Here is an 18288-nt window from a genome sequence, read left to right as displayed (position 1 = left end):
GGGTATATGGAGTTAGGTTACAGATCAGCCGTGATCTCATTGAACGGCGGAACAGGCTCGCGGGGCTGAATGGCCTCCTCCTGTTCCTATAAGATCCCGATCAGAGCTCACGAGACATGATTTGATGTGATCTCCCTTAGATTTAAAAAGAACAAGCTACTTTAAATTAGCAAACTGCCTTAGGGTGTCTTTGATGCACTGTGCTCCAGTATTCATTTTAATGATGAACAATCTGACATCTGAGAGCATGTAGTCCAAACGATTTCAAGTCATTTAATTTGATGGCTTCTCCCAGTGGCTTAGTGGGTAAATGCATCATTGTCCTGTCTTACAAGATCGCAAGAACGCAGAGTGCAGAAGGCTATTTTAGTTCCTCCGTCCAAGACTATCCTTCAGCTCCCCCCCTTCAAACATCCAATCGTTAATTCAGTCCAAGATTTTCGCCCCCACTACTCTATCTCGGATTTCGCTCCATGCCTTGATGTGGTGAAGAATCTCCTGAAAACTGTCCTAAATTTGCCATTTACTAGTTTGAACCTGCGTGTTCTCGTCCTACTCTCGCAACCTGATTTGAAGTAATTTTACAGGTTTCCTCTTTCCGTCCCCTCGACTAGCACCACGAAAACACTCAAAGGGTTGTGTGAATCTTTGGAATCCTCTGCCCCAGAGGGCTGTGAATGCTGTATATTCAAGATTAAGAGCAATAGATTCTTAGATACTAAGGGAATCAAGGGATATGGGGATATTGCAGGAAGGTGGAGTTGAGGTCGAAGATCAGCCATGATCTTATTGAATGGCGGAGCAGGCTCGAGGGGCCGAGTGGCCGACTCCTGCTCCTATTTCTTGTTACAACAGACTATTTGGCAATTTATTAATTGGCAGTTTTTGGGACACAGAACAAGTGACTGCAATTCAAAAGTAATTCACTGGCTGTAAAACTAGTTTAAGATGTCCTGAGGATGTGGATAAGCTGCTGTGTAAATACAAGTTCTTTAAGATCACCATTCAAGATTTGAGGTGCTCCAGATTCTCCCAGACCAGAATTTTCCAAGGTTGATGTGCAGTCTGTGCTGAGTGAGCTGCTCTTGTGTGCAAGGGAAGGGACTATTGCTCACTCTTCTGTTCTCCTCTTCACCCCCCTCCGCCACCAACCCTGGGGAACCTGGCTGAGTTACGAATCATGAAAGCTGTAACTGCCGAGTGACAGCGCGCCCCACGAGCCTGCGCTTCGCCAGCCAGTGCGCCCCATGAGACTGCGCTTCGCCAGCCAGCGCGCCCCATGAGCCTGCGCTTCGCCAGCCAGTGCGCCCCATGAGCCTGCGCTTCGCCAGCCAGCGCGCCCCATGAGCCTGTGCTTCTCCAGACAATGTGCCCCACGAGCCTGCGCTTCGCACGAGCCTGCGCTTCTCCAGCCAGTGCGCCCCACGAGCCTGCGCTTCGCCAGCCTGAGGCCACGGCCATGTGGGTTCTGGCAAGATTTATGTCTCAGAAATAAACTCTTCCATATTGTCCTTTTTTTTTAAAAGCCCTGGAGGGTGATGGGTGTAACTATTTTGCTGCTTGTATATTTACTCTCAGTCTTGGGTGTCGTCCTGCTTCGAACTGCAGAAGCCAAAGCCAGAATAAGCATTCTGGACATTTCGAGTTTGCAGCATGCGAGTCTTTAGGGAAATGTTTAAAAACAAAAAAGGCATCGTTTTGAGGGCTGCCTGGTGGGTCAGTGAAGTTTATTTGCATCAAACAAACTCAGTTTTGTTTCAGTGAAGCTGTTCTACTTCTGGTGAAATATTAGCGGTTTACTGAGTATTATTATAATTTGTTGTTTTAGACGAAGGGTCGATAACGAGAGGGCACAGATTTAAGGTGATTGGCAAAAGAACCAGAGACGACATGAGGAAAAACTGGTTGGATTTGGAGTGCGCTGCCTGACAGGGCGCTGGATACAGATTCAATGGTCGCCTTCAAAAGGGAATTGGATAAATACTTGAAGGAGAAAAAATTTCTGGGATATGAGGGGAGAGTGGGACTAACTGGAGGGCTCTCAGCCGGCGCAGACTCGATGGGCCGAATGGCCTCCTGTTCTGCACTATTCTCTGACTCTATAGGCTCCTGTTAAATATATGGCCTGCCACAAAAATGACCAGGAAAGTCTATCCTGACGCGAGTTCCATTTTCACACTTTATGCATGACTTTGTTCCACCTTCAAAACTGGCTCGCCAGCGACTCCTAAAACAATTTGCATCCCTTTTCCGCGCCCACGGGCAGGACGGTGTCTCTCGTGCTCTTTGACCGGACAAGAAGGGGCCTGTGAAGGGAGACTGAAAACTAGAACTTGAATTTCTATAGCGCCTTTCGCATCCTTGGGACGTCCCGAAGGCGCTTCACAGCCAATGAAGTACCATTGAAATGTCGCAATAGTTTGGTGGGCAAACGCAGCACTCAATTTGTGCACAGCAAGATCCCACAAACAGCACGATGAGCGCGCCAGTTTTGGTGACTTTGGTTGAGTTGACTGTTGCCCAGGAGACTGGAAAAACTCTCTTCTCCTCTTCAAAAAAAATATTTTTTTTTCCGCAAGATGTTTACATCCAGCTGAGTAAGCAGATGGGGCCTCGATATTCAGACCAGGCACCAAAGGTGCTGTCGAAGAGAGGGTTCGAAGAGGTTTTTGGAAAACATGCAAGGATTCAAACATGCAGCTTAGCAATGAGGCCCATACTGCAAACGCCACGTGTCCAGCTAGTCTTTCCGAAAGCAGTACATGCGCATGCTTATTTCAGTTCTTTGTACAAAAAAACTGAACTCGAGTATTGTAGACACTGCAGCAATTCTAGCCCAAATTCTAAAAATATTCCTACTTACTAAAATTGCCCCTCGGCTCAATATGAGAGACTGGTGATTTACACAAGATAAGCACTTGTTATTTGAGGCAGTGGTTAGTGGTTACCGATTGTGGTTATCTGATTGGAGACGGACAGTTTGTACAAAAGCAGTGTGTAATTTCTATGCAGATGCTCACGGCAGCGCTCCTGCCTCCGTGCAGAACTAGATTGCCCGATCAGAAAGATCTCTGGTTTGATCTCCGTGCTGAGTTGGCGGATTTCAACCAGCTCAGTAGCGGAGACACGGTGCCCCTGGACTATGTAGCAGGAAATGAATTGGCCAGGGTGCCACAATGCGTATCCACTGACCTGTGCTAGAAAATGCATGTGTGTTGACGATGGCTGAAAGCAGAATTGGGACCGGCTATAATGTCCTGCTCTCTTTCTCTTTTCCAACCCCACCCCCGTGGTCAAATTGCTCCGTGGCAGGAGTGATGGGAATCAATCAACGCTCCTAATCCCGATTCAGTGATCTCTCTTGGAAAATGCATGTGTTCAGCTGAGGGATTGGAAAGAATTGAGCTAAACTGTGATGCCTCTGTAGTCAAATAGCCAACTCACACTTCCAGTTTAGATTCATACTTGTAAACTGACTACTTTGGAGGGGCATCCAGAGGGTGTTTGGCTCCAATGGAACAGAGCACAACTTGTGTTATTGGCTTTGGGAGAGGAAGGGGGACGAATTAAAAGTGCAGATAGCGATTCCTCTGCTCTTCAAAACATTTGTGATGCAGTAGCCATGCTTGATTAGCATTCATTTAAGTGTCGGCCATGGCTCAGTGGGCAGCACTCTCGCCTCTGAGTCAGAAGGTTGTGGGTTCAAGCCCCACTCTAGAGACTTGAGCACAAAAATCCAGGCTGACACTCCAGTGCAGTACTGAGGGAGCGCCGCACTGTCGGAGGGGCAGTACTGAGGGAGTGCCGCACTGTCGGAGGGGCAGCACTGAGGGAGCGCCGCACTGTCGGAGGGGCAGTACTGAGGGAGCGCCGCACTGTCGGAGGGGCAGTACTGAGGGAGTGCCGCACTGTCGGAGGGACAGTACTGAGGGAGCGCCGCACTGTCGGAGGGACAGTACTGAGGGAGCACCGCACTGTCGGAGGGGCAGTACTGAGGGAGCGCCGCACTGTCGGAGGGGCAGTACTGAGGGAGCGCCGCACTGTCGGAGGGGCAGTACTGAGGGAGCGCCGCACTGTCGGAGGGACAGTACTGAGGGAGCGCCGCACTGTCGGAGGGGCAGTACTGAGGGAGCGCCGCACTGTCGGAGGGGCAGTGCTGAGGGAGCGCCGCACTGTCAGAGGGGCAGTACTGAGGGAGCACCGCACTGTCAGAGGGGCAGTATTGAGGGAGCGCTGCACTGTCAGAGGTGCCGTCTTTCGGATGAGACGTTAAACCGAGGCCCCGTCTGCTCTCTCAGGTGGACGTAAAAGATCCCACTGCCACTATTTCAAAGAAGAGCAGGGGGGAGTTCTCCCCGGTGTCCTGGGGCCAATATTTATCCCTCAACCAACATTACTAAAACAGATCATCTGGCCATTATCACATTGCTGTTTGTGGGAGCTTGCTGTGCGCATATTGGCTGCCGCGTTTCCTACATTACAGCAGTGTTTCAGGAAAAAAGTACTTCATTGGCTGTAAAGCGCTTTGGGATATCCCGAGATCGTGAAAGGCGCTATATAAATGCAAGTCTTTTTTTGTCATGAATTATCCACCTCAGTCAATGAACTGAAGCTCTGTTGTATTTCTTTCTTCCGTTAACTAGCTTTGTAACTAGAGTGCTGTGTACAGTGGCGACATGATGCCTGTGATCATGTTTGCTGCTATAAATATTTGTGATTCAACTTTGAACTAATCCAAAATCATACTGCATAAATTTGTAGAGCAACAGATAACGAGAGCTAACGGAGTGAGCTAAGCCAGCAGTATGCAAGCCTGTTACAGACCAGATAGATCCCTTGTAGCATAACCTGGGAAGCAGGACTATAGAGTATGAGGAAATAACGTCGAATAAATTCTGCACAATAAAGACTGTGGTCAGAACTCACATCCAGACATTTTGGCTCGGGAATCTATAGCACGAGTAGACATTAGTAACCAATGTGCTATGAAGATGGTATACACCCTAGCATTCTCCAGTACATGGGTGGGACTGTGGTTAATACATTTAGGCTGCATTTATACTGCCATTTTCCCATCAAAGCAAAGTGGTTTTGGGTCCACATTAACACAACAGTGGGAAATGTAACTCGGAAGACTACAGAGTGCACTGAAGTGGTGACGTGCAAGGCCGCCTTCAGAAAGCAGTCACGCACCCGCTCTCTAAGAGTGCAATAAATCCAGCCCTTTGGCGTTTCATAACGTGATGAATGAATAGCAAATGCTATCCTGATATTCTGTGTGAGCTATGAACAATTATAAACCAATTAGCCTGAACTTTGTATTGCGAAAAATATTTGAGAATCCACAAGGAATCTGCGCCATTGATTAGGAAGCCTTGGGTTATGCCTCCCTAATCTGCAATCCTTTGGAGGAGATTTCCAGAAGACATTTGATAACGTTATGCATGTGAGACTTTAAAAGAAGGTTAAGGCTCATGGAATTAACGGCAAATTATCTTGCAAATAGGAAACAGACGGATTAATAACTTGAAACGTCAGGTCTGTGGATCAGTGACTAGTGAAGTTTACAAATAGGTCTCTTTTAACAATTCCTGCCCTTCACAAGCAAATTTGGGAAGGGTACTTACAGCAATAGAACACTTGCTGATGAGATAGATCGGGTGACCTAGGAGATAAACAGTATTCAAAAAGATTTGGACCAATTAAGGTCCTGTAGGTAAAAGCATTGACGTAATCTGTCAAAATGTTTTGCAGGGAGACTGGCTGTGCCCACGACATGACTGGTGTGGGAACAGGGAAGATGAGGTGTCATTGAGGGGGAATAACAGCAGAAAACGCTGGAAAAACTCAGCAGGCCAGGCAACATCCGCGGAGAGAGAAACCGAGTCAACGTTTCGGGTCGAAACCCTTCGTCAGGACTGAGAAACACAGGAAATGAAACAGATTAAAAGGCCAGTTTGGGGGCTGGGAAATGGGGACGAGAGAACAAAAGAGAAGTGAAGAGACATTAAGAGGTATTCAAAATGAGCATTTTCTGTTATTTCGGATTTCCAGCATCCGCAGTATTTTGCTATCGTCATTGAGAGGGGGTCTGGAGTGGAGGCAATTACAGGAAACTTTTTTTTATCCGGCACGGACGGGACCGACGTAGTGCCGGTTCATCAAAAATTCCGGATAACCGAACGCTATAGTAAAAGATACGGAGCTGAGAACTCCGTATAAAGCAACAAACCCTGTTGCTTAGCTTCAGAACAATGGCCACAAGTTGCAAGCGTCTCTGTAGCTTAGCAACAGCTGCAGCCACACCCTTGCACAGCAACAAATGGAGGAAGGCAAGTAATAAAAGTTACCTGAACCTACTCCTGAATTTTGCCGGTTAACCGAGATTTCCGGTTATATAGGTGCCGGTAAATTGAAAGTTTCCTGTAGTTGGAGTGGAGGCAATTAGTTGGGGCAGAGCCAGCAACGTGACTGTGCTTCTAACCTCGCTGTACCTGCGCTGGGAGTGCTTGCTGGCACGGTGTCTGCAAAAACAGGAAAATACTCCATTCCCCTGCACTAAAGTCTCTCACCGTGATACGCACAAAGTAAATACAGAACAGTGCCCTGGAATAGCGAGCACGTTGGTAAGATGATGCCACTGTGACTTCATCAATCACCAGTCTGAGTTAGAGGGCAGACGCACACACTGGATCAGTATAGGGCAAAGAGACTAGCATGAAATCTGAACCAGCGTAAATGTTCAACATAAATCTTCCTGTGTCCGTGCGCTCCTTAAAATGGATGTCTCAAACCTATGTAGGAGAGTGTATTTCTCTTCATTGTCTCCTACGTTTACAAGCAGTGACAAGCAATGTGCAGTTAATTACCCTACATGCCCTGTGTTCACTTGGAATTCATGTTCAGTGCACCATGGCAGTCGATGCTGGCTTGGTTTTAGTGCTGTCGTTGGCTGTGTTCCCAGTATCCTGCTATTCCACAGTAACAATGCAGACCTGGATTTAAGCTGCTTGCTTTGAACTGGTGCAGGTCGCTGTCGGATGTGATTTGAAGTGTCATGTATAACAGTACTCTATTTTTGAGCACCCTGTCCTTTTTAAATAATGATTTTCCAGTACTGTCGTGAATGATTCCTTTGGTGTGAAATGACTATTGGAAACAGATGCAGTTCAGTTCAGCGGGGAGGGGAATTCCAGGCTGAGCACTTTCTGTCGGAAGAATATTTCCATTTTCAAAATTCTCCACGCACATTTAGGCTGCACTTTCTTTTCAAAAAAATATATATAATTGAGGGTGTGGCCTAAGCTAGTTCCTTTTTTTCCTGAGGGAGGGCTTAAGTTTGGGGTGCCACCTATATGTGTGTCAATGCAGTGCTTACAAACTGAAGGGAGTTTTGCCACATCAGGTCCTCCTTTGACGTGGCTAGCAGACAGCTGTCTTGAAGCTGTTCCGTTGAATATAGTGAATAATGATTTTGAGCTGGCCTAAGCTGATTTGGAGCAACTGACTTGAGGGTAACCTAGAATCATAGAATGATACAGCACAGAGGGAGGCCATTCGGCCCATCATGCCTGTGTCAGCTTTTTGAAAGATTTGTCCAATTAATTCCCCCCCTCCCCCCCTCCCCCCTCTCTCCCTCCCCCCTCTCCCTTCCCCCCCCTGCTCTTTCCCCATAGCCCTGAATATTTTTTCCCTTCATGGATTTATCCAATTCCCTTTTGAAAATGACTATTGAATCTGCTTTCAGGCAGCGCATTCCAGATCTCACACAGCAAATCGCTGCACAAAATGACGTTACCTCGTGTCACTAGACAGACTAGATGCAGGAAGGATGTTCCCGATGGTCGGGGAGTCCAGAACCAGGGGTCACAGTCTAAGGATAAGGGGTAAGCCATTTAGGACTGAGATGAGGAATTTCTTCACCCAGAGAGTGGTGAACCTGTGGAATTCTCTACCACAGAAGGCAGTTGAGGCCAATTCATTAAATATATTCAAGAAGGAGTTAGATAAATTTCTCAAGGCTAAAGGGATCAAGGGCTATGGGGAGAAGGCAGGGACAGGGTACTGAATTTGGATGATCAGCCATGATCTCATTAAATGGCGGAACAGGCTCGAGGGGCCGAATGGCCTGCTCCTATCTTCTATGTCACCTCTGGCTCTTCCACCATTCGCCTTAAAACTGTGTCCCCTGCTTACCGACATGCCACCATTGCTTTTGGTGCAACCACTCCATAATTCACAGGCCTCCTCGCAGTTGGTGAGGTCTTAGACTGGCGCAGCAGTGAGGGGATCAAACATTTGTGCAGGCTTTATATTAAAAAACATATATATATTTTTAACAACTGCCTGAGAGCCTAAAGTATATTAAAAGTCTGGCAGATATTGTGAACTTCCTGTAAGTGTCGTCGTCAACGGTAACACTTTCCCTGTCGCACTGTTGTTACAAAACAGCGTATCCTCTGATTCGCTGTAAGCAGCAGCCAATTAACTGTGAATGTCTTTCTTGCAAGCTCATTGGTTGGCTAAACATGGGCAATCAACCAATCATCGAAGAGTTCAAAGTGACGCTCGCCCCTAATTCAGATTGTTGAGGATTGATCTGTTTTTGTGAAAGGCTTCTCAAAAAATATATATTTTTTGCTCAGAAGAGAAGCGTTTTATTGGACTGTAATCCTTTTAAAAGATTCCATCCCATTTATCTTTTCAGTGAAGTAATGTTTTTACTTGGGGACATAGGAGCAGGAGGAGGCCATTCAGCCCCTCGGGCCTGTTCCGCCATTCAATCAGATCATGTCTGTATCTTAGCTCCATCCACCGTGGCTCCATAATCGATTGATCTCAGATTTAAACTTATTTATCTTTTTATTTCTCTTTTTGTACGCTTCTGAATGGAAAGATTTCAGCAAAGCAAGATTTTTAACGTGTATCGATTCATTTCAATGGAATAGTTTCCAATATAAAAAAAACTCTCCCAAAGTTGCCCTTTAGGCTTTCGAGGACTATAATATGTGTGTATATAGTTTTAAACTTTTAGCTTTCCTCCGCGAAAGGGACCTCATCAATCATATTGTTCCGAACTAACTGGGACTGATTTCTACAGCTACAAGAACAGTTTTCCCCTATTCTCCAGAGATGTTCGTAGCCTAAATTCTTAAACGTTTCCCGTGCTTCACATCCTAAACTGATGCTGGACTTCCTCCGCAGGTTTTCGCAAACAGACGTGGATAAAATAGGCCCTTCCCAGCTTCTCCCTTTAGAAAAAAAAAACCCAGCATATCGCAACATCCGGCTTTCTCTTTTCTTTTTGGCGTCCACTCTCCTTCCCGGAGTGCATTCATTCAGCACTGTTATGCTTTTGGGCTTTTACATGCATAACTTCCTCAACCCCGTGCCAAAACCCGCTCCCGTAAGCGAGTGTTTGCTGCCTGAGAGTCTTTATGTGCCGTGATGGCAGCTCCTGTACGACTGACGTGGTTGGACGGGGCCTGCCATGGTGAGACGTTTGGAAGTAGCTCGCCTGCCTGCTGCTTTAGAATGGCAAACCGTGGTGGGATTTATAAAATGGGAAATGGAGAAGGTGGGTGTTGCACAGGGAATTTTTCAGAAATATTACCGGGACACACGCTATTCGAGGCTGTTCTTTGGAGAGCAACAGATATACAACAGTGACCTTAGGGCTGTAAAAATAAAATGCTACATAAAGAAAGAGCTTGCATTTAGCTTTACATGTCCCAAATGATGTCCCAAATCTCCTCACAGCTAATGAAGTACTTTTCACTAGCACTGAAGTGTAGTCACTGTTGACATGTCGAGCAGTTCTCATTCAAAACTTTTTTTATGGTTGCGGGTGAGATCTTTTTACGGTGAAATTTTCCCTCCTGCTTGGTCTTATCTGGTAACAGAGAGAGGCCATTCAGCCCCTCGAATTTGTTCCGCCATTCAATTAGATCATGACGGATCCGTATCCTGCCGTGGCTCAGTGGGCAGCACCCTCGCCTCTGAGTCAGAAGGTTGTGGGTTCAAGACCCACTCCAGAGACTTGAGCACAAAAATCCAGGCTGACACTCCAGTGCAGTGCTGAGGGAGTGCCGCACTGTCGGAGGTGCCGTCTTTCAGACGAGACATTAAACTGAGGCCCCTTTTGCCCTCTCAGGTGGACGTAAAAGATCCCGTGGCCACTATTTTAAGAGGAGCAGGGGAGTTATCCTCAGTGTCCTGGGCCAATATTTATTCCCTCAATCAACATCACTAAAACAGATAATTTGCCATTATCACATTGCTGTTTGTGGGAGCTTGCTGTGCGCAAATTGGCTACCGCGTTTCCTACATTGCAACAATGACTACACTTCAAAAAGTACTTCATTGACTGTAAAGCACTTTGGGACGTCTGGTGGTCGTGAAAGGCGCTGTAGAAATGCAAGTCTTTCTTTTATCCTGACACCATTTACCCGCGTTGCTCCGTACCCCTTACAAAAATCTATCGATTTCAGTCTTCAAAATTTCAGTTGAGCCCAGCATCCACGGCAGTTTGTAGGAGAGAGTTCCAGACTTCCACTACCCTTTGTGTGAAGCAGTGCCCTCACCGCGGGGAGCTGGTAATCCACTCCCAGGCCTCCACTTGTGCAGTTTATAAACCAGCTGCTCGGAGGTGCACGAGGGAGTTGGGAAACGGTCTAATTTTCCCATCCTGGGGAAGTGGTTAGTTTGTTTGGTGCCTCCCTTCAGCAGCATGACCGGGATTGAGCGACTGTGTGTGTCGGACTGTGGCTTGAGCTGACCTTGAGTCAGCAGCCAAGAGATCAAAGTAATAAATAATGTTCTCGAGGTCTAACACATCTAAATAACTGTACTATACTTAAGACTGAGTATAGACGGTGCAAGGTTATTGCATTCCAAAATGATGTACACTGCAGTTTTTTTAAATACAATTCACCTTTTTAATATTAAAAAAGAGAATCGTTCTTTTCAAAAAGAAAGACTTGCATTTCTATAGCGCCTTTCACAACTTCAAAGTTCCAAAGTGCTTCACAGCCAATGAAGTACTTTTAAAGTGGAGTCACTGTTGTAATGTGGGAAATGTGGCAGCCAATTTGCGCACAGCAAGCTCCCACAAACAGCACTGTGATAATGGCCAACTTAAATGATGTTGGTTGTGGGATAAATAGAGAAGTAATAAAATTAGCGTCCATTTAAAGACATTTTGTGTCTGAGGTGAAACTGAGGGATCTTAAGTTGGCATTGCTCCTATTAAAACTAGAAATTTGTATTTGAAATTCCATAGTCTGTATTTGTGGTCAGTGACAGAAGGTATCGAGATTCACTAGCCTTGCATTCACCAGTTCTTTGTGTATGTGGACAGAGTTGTATCGGAATCCACTGCCTCCATTTCTGGCGTGGGCAACATTTGTGAACTCGATGAAAGCACTGGGTGTTGCTGAGTTTATTTTATGACTTGGATCTCTCTGACAGTGGATTGAAAATAACTTTCCGATTCCATGATTATCCACTCGGCAAACCTCCTTATCAGATGAACTTGAGCTCACCAAAGGATTTTGATATGAAAGGGAAAATGTTGTGTATATTTGGAGCTTTTGTACTCCCAACATGTCACATTGTGCAGTACTTCATTCAGAACTTTTTTCTGGTGGGGAGAGTGAAGGGAGAGAGAATGCTTTTAAGATAATTTTTCACCCTTACTTGGTCTCACTGTGCCATGCACAACCCAAGGCAGGCAGCTCAGTCGCAGGCCATGCGCCTGGTGTTAGGACGCCAGCTGACGAGGATCTGGCGGGGGTTGGGGGGGGAGGAAGGAATGAGAGGATAGCTTCTTGCCCCGCAACGCGGTAAATGCTTCTTGTCCTTGTGTTTAGACCTCTCCATGACCTCTTCTCTAACTATCCCTGAAACTACCTCAAGCCCTAACCCCATCCCTGAATTCTCCAGGAAAGAAAGACTTGCATTTCTACAGCGCCTTTCACAACCTCAGGACGTCCCAAAGCGCTTCACAACCAATGACGTACTTTTGAAGTGTGGTCACTGTTGTAATGTAGGAAACGCGGCAGCCATATTGCGCACAGCAAGCTCCCACAAACAGCAATGTGATAATGACCAGATAATTTTTAGTGGTGTTGGTTGAGGGATAAATATTGGCCCCAGGACGCCAGGGAGAACTCCCCCTGCTCTTCTTCGAAATAGTGCCCGCGGGATCTTTAACGTCCACCTGAGAGAGCAGACGGAGCCTCTGAAAGACGGCACCTCCGACAGTGCAGCACTCCCTCGGTACTGCACTGGGAGTGTCAGCCTGGATTTTTGTGCTCAAGTCTCTGGAGTGGGACTTGAACCCACAACCTCCTGACTCCGAGGCGAGCATCTGAGTCACGGCTGACTCCTGCTTCTTGTGCATTTCCCCTTGCTCACCATTGTTGGCCGTGCCAAGGTTCTGCTCTCCAGAAGTCCTTCTGCAAACCCTCCACCTCCCTCCCTCTCCTCCTTTAAGACCCTCCTTTGACCAAAGTTTTGGTCTGCCCTCCTATTCTCTCCTCCTTAGGCACAGCGTCACTATCCCTCATGCCTCTGTGCAGCACCGTGGACCGTTTCTCTGTGTTGCAGGTGCCGTACAGATGGAAGCTCTTGTTGACGGTGATTTCTCTCCTCCCTGGGGAAATGTTTTGTTTTTTGTTTGGCTCCTCCCTTCAGCGCATGGCTGAGATTGGCAAGCTACTGTGGATGATCGAGGCTACGACTGACCTTGAGTCAGCAGCTAAAGATCAAAGTAATAAATTATATCTTCAATAGCTTTTAGCACATCGAAAGAACTGCACCATGCTTGGGACTGATCTGAGCAAATGAAGTAATGTGCAGTCGATGTTCTGTCGCAGGGTGCTCAGCAGCTTAGCCGGATGTTTTATATCCCACACAGAATCCTGCTCATCTTTCACTCCCATCCTTGCTAACCTTTATTGTCTCCCTGCCTTGTCTTCATACTTCTTTGAGGCCTCTCGCCCTTTGCAGCCACCTCCTGCCCGTGTATCCTCTGCTCTTCCAAAGCTAATCCACTGTGTCTTTCACTCCCTCTTCCTTGGCTCTGTCATCGGCTTGAAGCCGCCTTGCTTGTACATTCTGGAACTTCCTCGCTAAACCCCTTTTATAGAAACATAGAAAAATAGGAGCAGGAGTAGGCCATTCGGCCCTTCGAGCCTGCTTCGCCATTCAATATGATCATGGCTGATCCTCTCTCAATACTATATTCCCGCTCTCTCCCCATACCCCTTGATACCTTTTGTGTCTAGAAATCTATCTACAGGAAACTCTTTCTTTTATCCGGGACCGGCCTGGTGCCGGTTTATCAAAAAGTCCGGTATACAGAGAGGTATTGTAAAAGGTACGAGAGCCCCGTACATGGCCACAGATCCAGGCGTCCCTGTTGCTATGCAACAGGTGCAGGAACCCCGGCCACAAGATCCAGGCGTCCCTGTTGCTATGCAACAGGTACAGGAACCCCGGTTACACAGCCACAGATCCAGCAACGGCCACTAATATAAAGTAAAACTTACCTGAACCTACTCCTGAATTTTGCTGGTTAACAGAGATTTCCGGTTATTTTAGGTGCCGGTAAATCGAGAGTTTCCTGTATCTCCTTAAATATATTCAGTGACTTGGCCTCCACAGCCTTCTGTGGTAGAGAATTCCACAGGTTCACCACCCTCTGAGTGAAGAAATTTCTCCTCATCTCAGTCCTAACTGTCCTACCCCGTATCCTGAGACTGTGACCCCCTCGTTTTAGACCCCCCAGCCAGGGGAAACATCCTCCCTGCATCCAGTCTGTCTAGCCCTGTCAGAATTTTATACGTTTCAATGAGATCCCCTCTCATTCTTCTAAACTCTAGTGAATACAGGCCTAATCGACCCAATCTCTCCTCATAGGACAGTCCTGCCATCCCAGGAATCAGTCTGGTGAACCTTCGCTGCACTCCCTCTATGGCAAGTATATAATTTCTTAGGTAAGGAGACCAAAACTGCACACAGTACTCCAGGTTTTATTATGTTACATCTTTCTCTCTGCCCTGCCTCCCTTCATAATCCTCCTTAAAACCTACGTTGTGGCCATTTCGCCACCTCCCCTTGTCCCCCTCTACTCCTGCGGAGAGCTGATCCCAAACTGTGACCCCACATACATGGAATTTGTTGTGCAATGGGAATTGCTTCTTCAAAGCATAATAGCTGGCTATACATGCACTCTGCACCCATAGTACGTGAGTTTGTGCCTGTGCTGTGCTGCGTAGCTAAGGTTTTACTTTCTTGGCATGGAGTTCACCAATACAAAAGGAAACGTGTGCATGTACACCAAACATGGTCTGTTGCCAATGCCCTCTTTGGGCTCACCAGGTTTTGAGAGTGGTGAAATGATGAGCAAGTGTTAGATTCTTGCTGCCAAGGCGAGCAAGATATTGCTGGAGGGTAAACGAGATGCAGAGATACTCCAACCTGCAGACCTGTCGCAGAGAAATATCGGCAGAGGCTCGGGAACGTCTTGTCTATGGCCTAGGGTGGAATAGGAACAAAGAGGGAGGGAGGATGGGGTGGGAATCTCAAGCGGGAGGAAGTAACACTGCTTATGGGTTTCTTAGTACCTCATTTTATGAATAAATTAACCTCGTAGAGTGCAGGTGAAAGGGATAGAACAGCAAAAGTGAATTCTTATAAGGAGAGAGGCATGACTTGCAGTTTGAGAAGCTCGAAGGCTTTTGAAAAGATATACCGATCATTATTAAAATGCTTTGCTGCTTCCCTAACGTCACACGATTGAGTGCTTTAGCCTCTGCTAATTTTTAAAAAAACTCCAGGCCAACAGGAGGCTTTTTAGCCATTTTAAATACCTGCCTTTAAAATAACTTGCTCTCCTTTCTCAGAACTTTCCCTACCTATCGCCATCGTGGGAGCTCCATTAGTAAAAGGACTGCAGCGATTCTCAACATCTGGGACTGGGCACTAGCTTCAGCCGTGCTGGCGTGATCCACTTCGATAAATTAAAAAAAAAATTGATATGGACTGCGAGATTTTTTGCCTGTACGAGTGACGCAATCATTATATCGCACGCAAGATTTCAGGCTTGGCTCAGTGGGTAGCACTCTTGCCTCTGAGTTTAAACCCCACTCCAGAGACTTGAGCCTATTATCTAGGCTGACACTTTAGTGCAGTACTGAGGGAGCGCTGCACTATCTGAGGTGCTGCCTTTCAGGTGTTAAACCGAGACCCCCTCAGTCTACCCCCTCGGGTGGATATAAAAGATCACACAGCACAATTCAGAGGAGGAGCATTCTCCCGGAGTCTTGGCTCAATAATTTATCCCTCAATCAACACCACTAAATACCGATTATCTGGTTATTTATCACATTGCTGTTTGCTGTGTGCAAATTGGCTGCCACCAATGTTCCCTATAAGCCGCGCAGCCCAGGTCCGGCTTTTACAATGTGGAATTCTGCACATGCGCGAAGCTTTGAATGGACTGCGCACCCAAATTTAAAATTAGGGGGGTCATTGGCTGCCACATTTCCCTACATTACAACATTTGAAAAGTACCTTCTTTATTGGCTGTCCCGAGGACATGAAAGGCATTGCATAAATGTAAGCTTGCTTGGGTTAGGGTTAGCTACTAATCCTCTCACCAGGCTCTGTGGCAGGCCAGTCTCCTTGTGTCTGGAATGACAGGTGCACAGCCAACTGCCCATTCAAACCCTCCCAAGAATTCTCTCTAGCAATGTTGGAGAAAGTTTCAACCGCCAAGCGCAGATCCAACCAATATCACTTTCCCTGATTGCAAAAGAACTTTTTTCAGAAGGAACGGTCGTATAGACTAGTGACGGTAGTTGAGACTCATGTATAAAGAATGTCTGTTTGGGGTACTGGAGTGTCGTCTGCTCCTGCAGACACATACCCCAATAACAGTGTCTTCGTACGAAGAGGGGAGATAGTAAGGCACTTTAGCAGGAAGATGAATTGTGAAAATTTGGTTTTTACTTTTTTTAAAGAGACAAACTTTAAATAGCTTCCTGGACAGAAGGACCCAAGATATTTTCCAGCTTCTAAAATCCTACTGTTGGAATTTGAAGTATTTACATATCTGTGTTCTTGGCATAAGTGAATGAGATGGCCCAGAGCTAGTTGATGGCTTTGATGCCTTTGCCGTGGCCTTGGATGTGTGATGGATTGTTTTACGTTGTGCTGTGGGCTATATTTCAGGGCTCATAGTTGAGTGACTGAGAGGCTAATTTGCTTTCAGCTCCAAAACCTCTCGAGAGAATGAACCTTTGCGTCATTTTTTAATACTGCAGCATAGGGCACAGCAAGAGTTACGTGGAAACTCGTGACCTGTGCGCTCTGCTCCCTTCTGTTTTTGCTTGCAGCGTGCTGCTGGTCCGTGTTGTACCCTAGGGAGGCCTGGTCCGTGTTGTACCCCAGGGAGGCCTGGTCCACGTTGTACCCTAGGGAGGCCTGGTCCGTGTTGTACCCTAGGGAGGCCTGGTCCATGTTGTACCCTAGGGAGGCCTGGTCCGCGTTGTACCCTAGGGAGGCCTGGTCCATGTTGTACCCTAGGGAGGCCTGGTCCGTGTTGTACCCTAGGGAGGCCTGGTCCATGTTGTACTCTAGGGAGGCCTGGTCCGCGTTGTACCCTAGGGAGGCTGGTCCATGTTGTACCCTAGGGAGGCCTGGTCCGTGTTGTACCCTAGGGAGGCCTGGTCCGTGTTGTACCCTAGGGAGGCCTGGTCCGTGTTGTACCCTAGGGAGGCCTGGTCCACGTTGTACCCTAGGGAGGCCTGGTCTGTGTTGTACCCTAGGGAGGCCTGGTCCATGTTGTACCCTAGGGAGGCCTGGTCCACGTTGTACCCTAGGGAGGCCTGGTCCATGTTGTACCCTAGGGAGGCCTGGTCCATGTTGTACCCTAGGGAGGCCCGGTCCACGTTGTACCCTAGGGAGGCCTGGTCCGTGTTGTACCCTAGGGAGGCCCGGTCCGTGTTGTACCCCAGGGAGGCCTGGTCCGTGTTGTACCCCAGGGAGGCCTGGTCCGTGTTGTACCCTAGGGAGGCCTGGTCCATGTTGTACTCTAGGGAGGCCTGGTCCGCGTTGTACCCTAGGGAGGCCTGGTCCGCGTTGTACCCTAGGGAGGCTGGTCCATGTTGTACCCTAGGGAGGCCTGGTCCGTGTTGTACCCTAGGGAGGCCTGGTCCGTGTTGTACCCTAGGGAGGCCTGGTCCGTGTTGTACCCTAGGGAGGCCTGGTCCACGTTGTACCCTAGGGAGGCCTGGTCTGTGTTGTACCCTAGGGAGGCCTGGTCCATGTTGTACCCTAGGGAGGCCTGGTCCACGTTGTACCCTAGGGAGGCCTGGTCCATGTTGTACCCTAGGGAGGCCTGGTCCATGTTGTACCCTAGGGAGGCCCGGTCCACGTTGTACCCTAGGGAGGCCTGGTCCGTGTTGTACCCTAGGGAGGCCCGGTCCGTGTTGTACCCCAGGGAGGCCTGGTCCATGTTGTACCCCAGGGAGGCCCGGTCCGTGTTGTACCCTAGGGAGGCCTGGTCCACGTTGTACCCTAGGGAGGCCTGGTCCATGTTGTACCCTAGTTGCAGCCTGACGTCTTCGCTGACTCCTTTGCCAGTTCTTGGGGCTCGTTAAAAAATTTCAGTCCTAGATGCTGTTGGAGGCAAAGGGTTGTTTATGTTGCACGTGTCTTTGCCAACCTGCATTGGCTCCCAACCCAAGGACATCTTGAATTTAAAACTTGTCCTCGTCTTTAAGTCCCTCCACACCGACCTCTGCAAACTCTTCCAGCCTTACAACCCCTTAGGAAGACTCAGTTCCTCTAACCCTAGTCTCTTGTACAACCCCTCTGCATTCATAGAATCATAGAAATTTACGGCACAGAAGGAGACCGTTTGGCCAATTGTGTCTGTGCCGGCCGAAATCCAGCCTAATCCCACTTTCCAACTCTTGGTCCGTAGCCCTGTAGACTGCGACACTTCAATTGCATATCCAAGTACTTTTTAAATGTGATCCGGGTTCCTGCCTCTACCACCCTTTCAGGCAGTGAGTTCCAGACCCCCACCACCCTCTGGGTGAAAAAAGTTCTCCTCAACTCCCCTCTAATCCTTCGACCAATTACTTTAAATCTATGCCCCCTGGTTATTGACCTCTCTGCTAAGGGAAATAGGTCCTTCCTCTCCACTCTATCTAGGCCCCTCGTAATTTTGTACACTTGAATGCTCTGTGGCTATCTTGCCGTTTGATGCTCCCC

At 47.7% G+C, this 18288-nt stretch overlaps 1 long non-coding RNA gene across 1 annotated transcript; it reads left to right on the top strand.

The window, feature by feature from the left end:
- Positions 1 to 1809: 1809 nt before the first annotated feature.
- LOC147096669 (uncharacterized) lies at positions 1810 to 15170 on the top strand. Its single transcript, XR_015074532.1, has 3 exons — positions 1810 to 1863; positions 5755 to 6014; positions 14910 to 15170. It is a non-coding gene; the product is annotated as an uncharacterized LOC147096669 (long non-coding RNA).
- Positions 15171 to 18288: the final 3118 nt, after the last annotated feature.

Source organism: Somniosus microcephalus, chromosome 34 (genome assembly GCF_052327205.1).
Source record: "Somniosus microcephalus isolate GS21.2 chromosome 34, FLI_Smic_1.0, whole genome shotgun sequence".
NCBI classification, from domain to species: domain Eukaryota; kingdom Metazoa; phylum Chordata; class Chondrichthyes; order Squaliformes; family Somniosidae; genus Somniosus; species Somniosus microcephalus.
The sequence above is the reverse complement of the archived record's forward strand: the minus strand, read 5'-3'. Positions and strand labels throughout refer to the sequence as shown.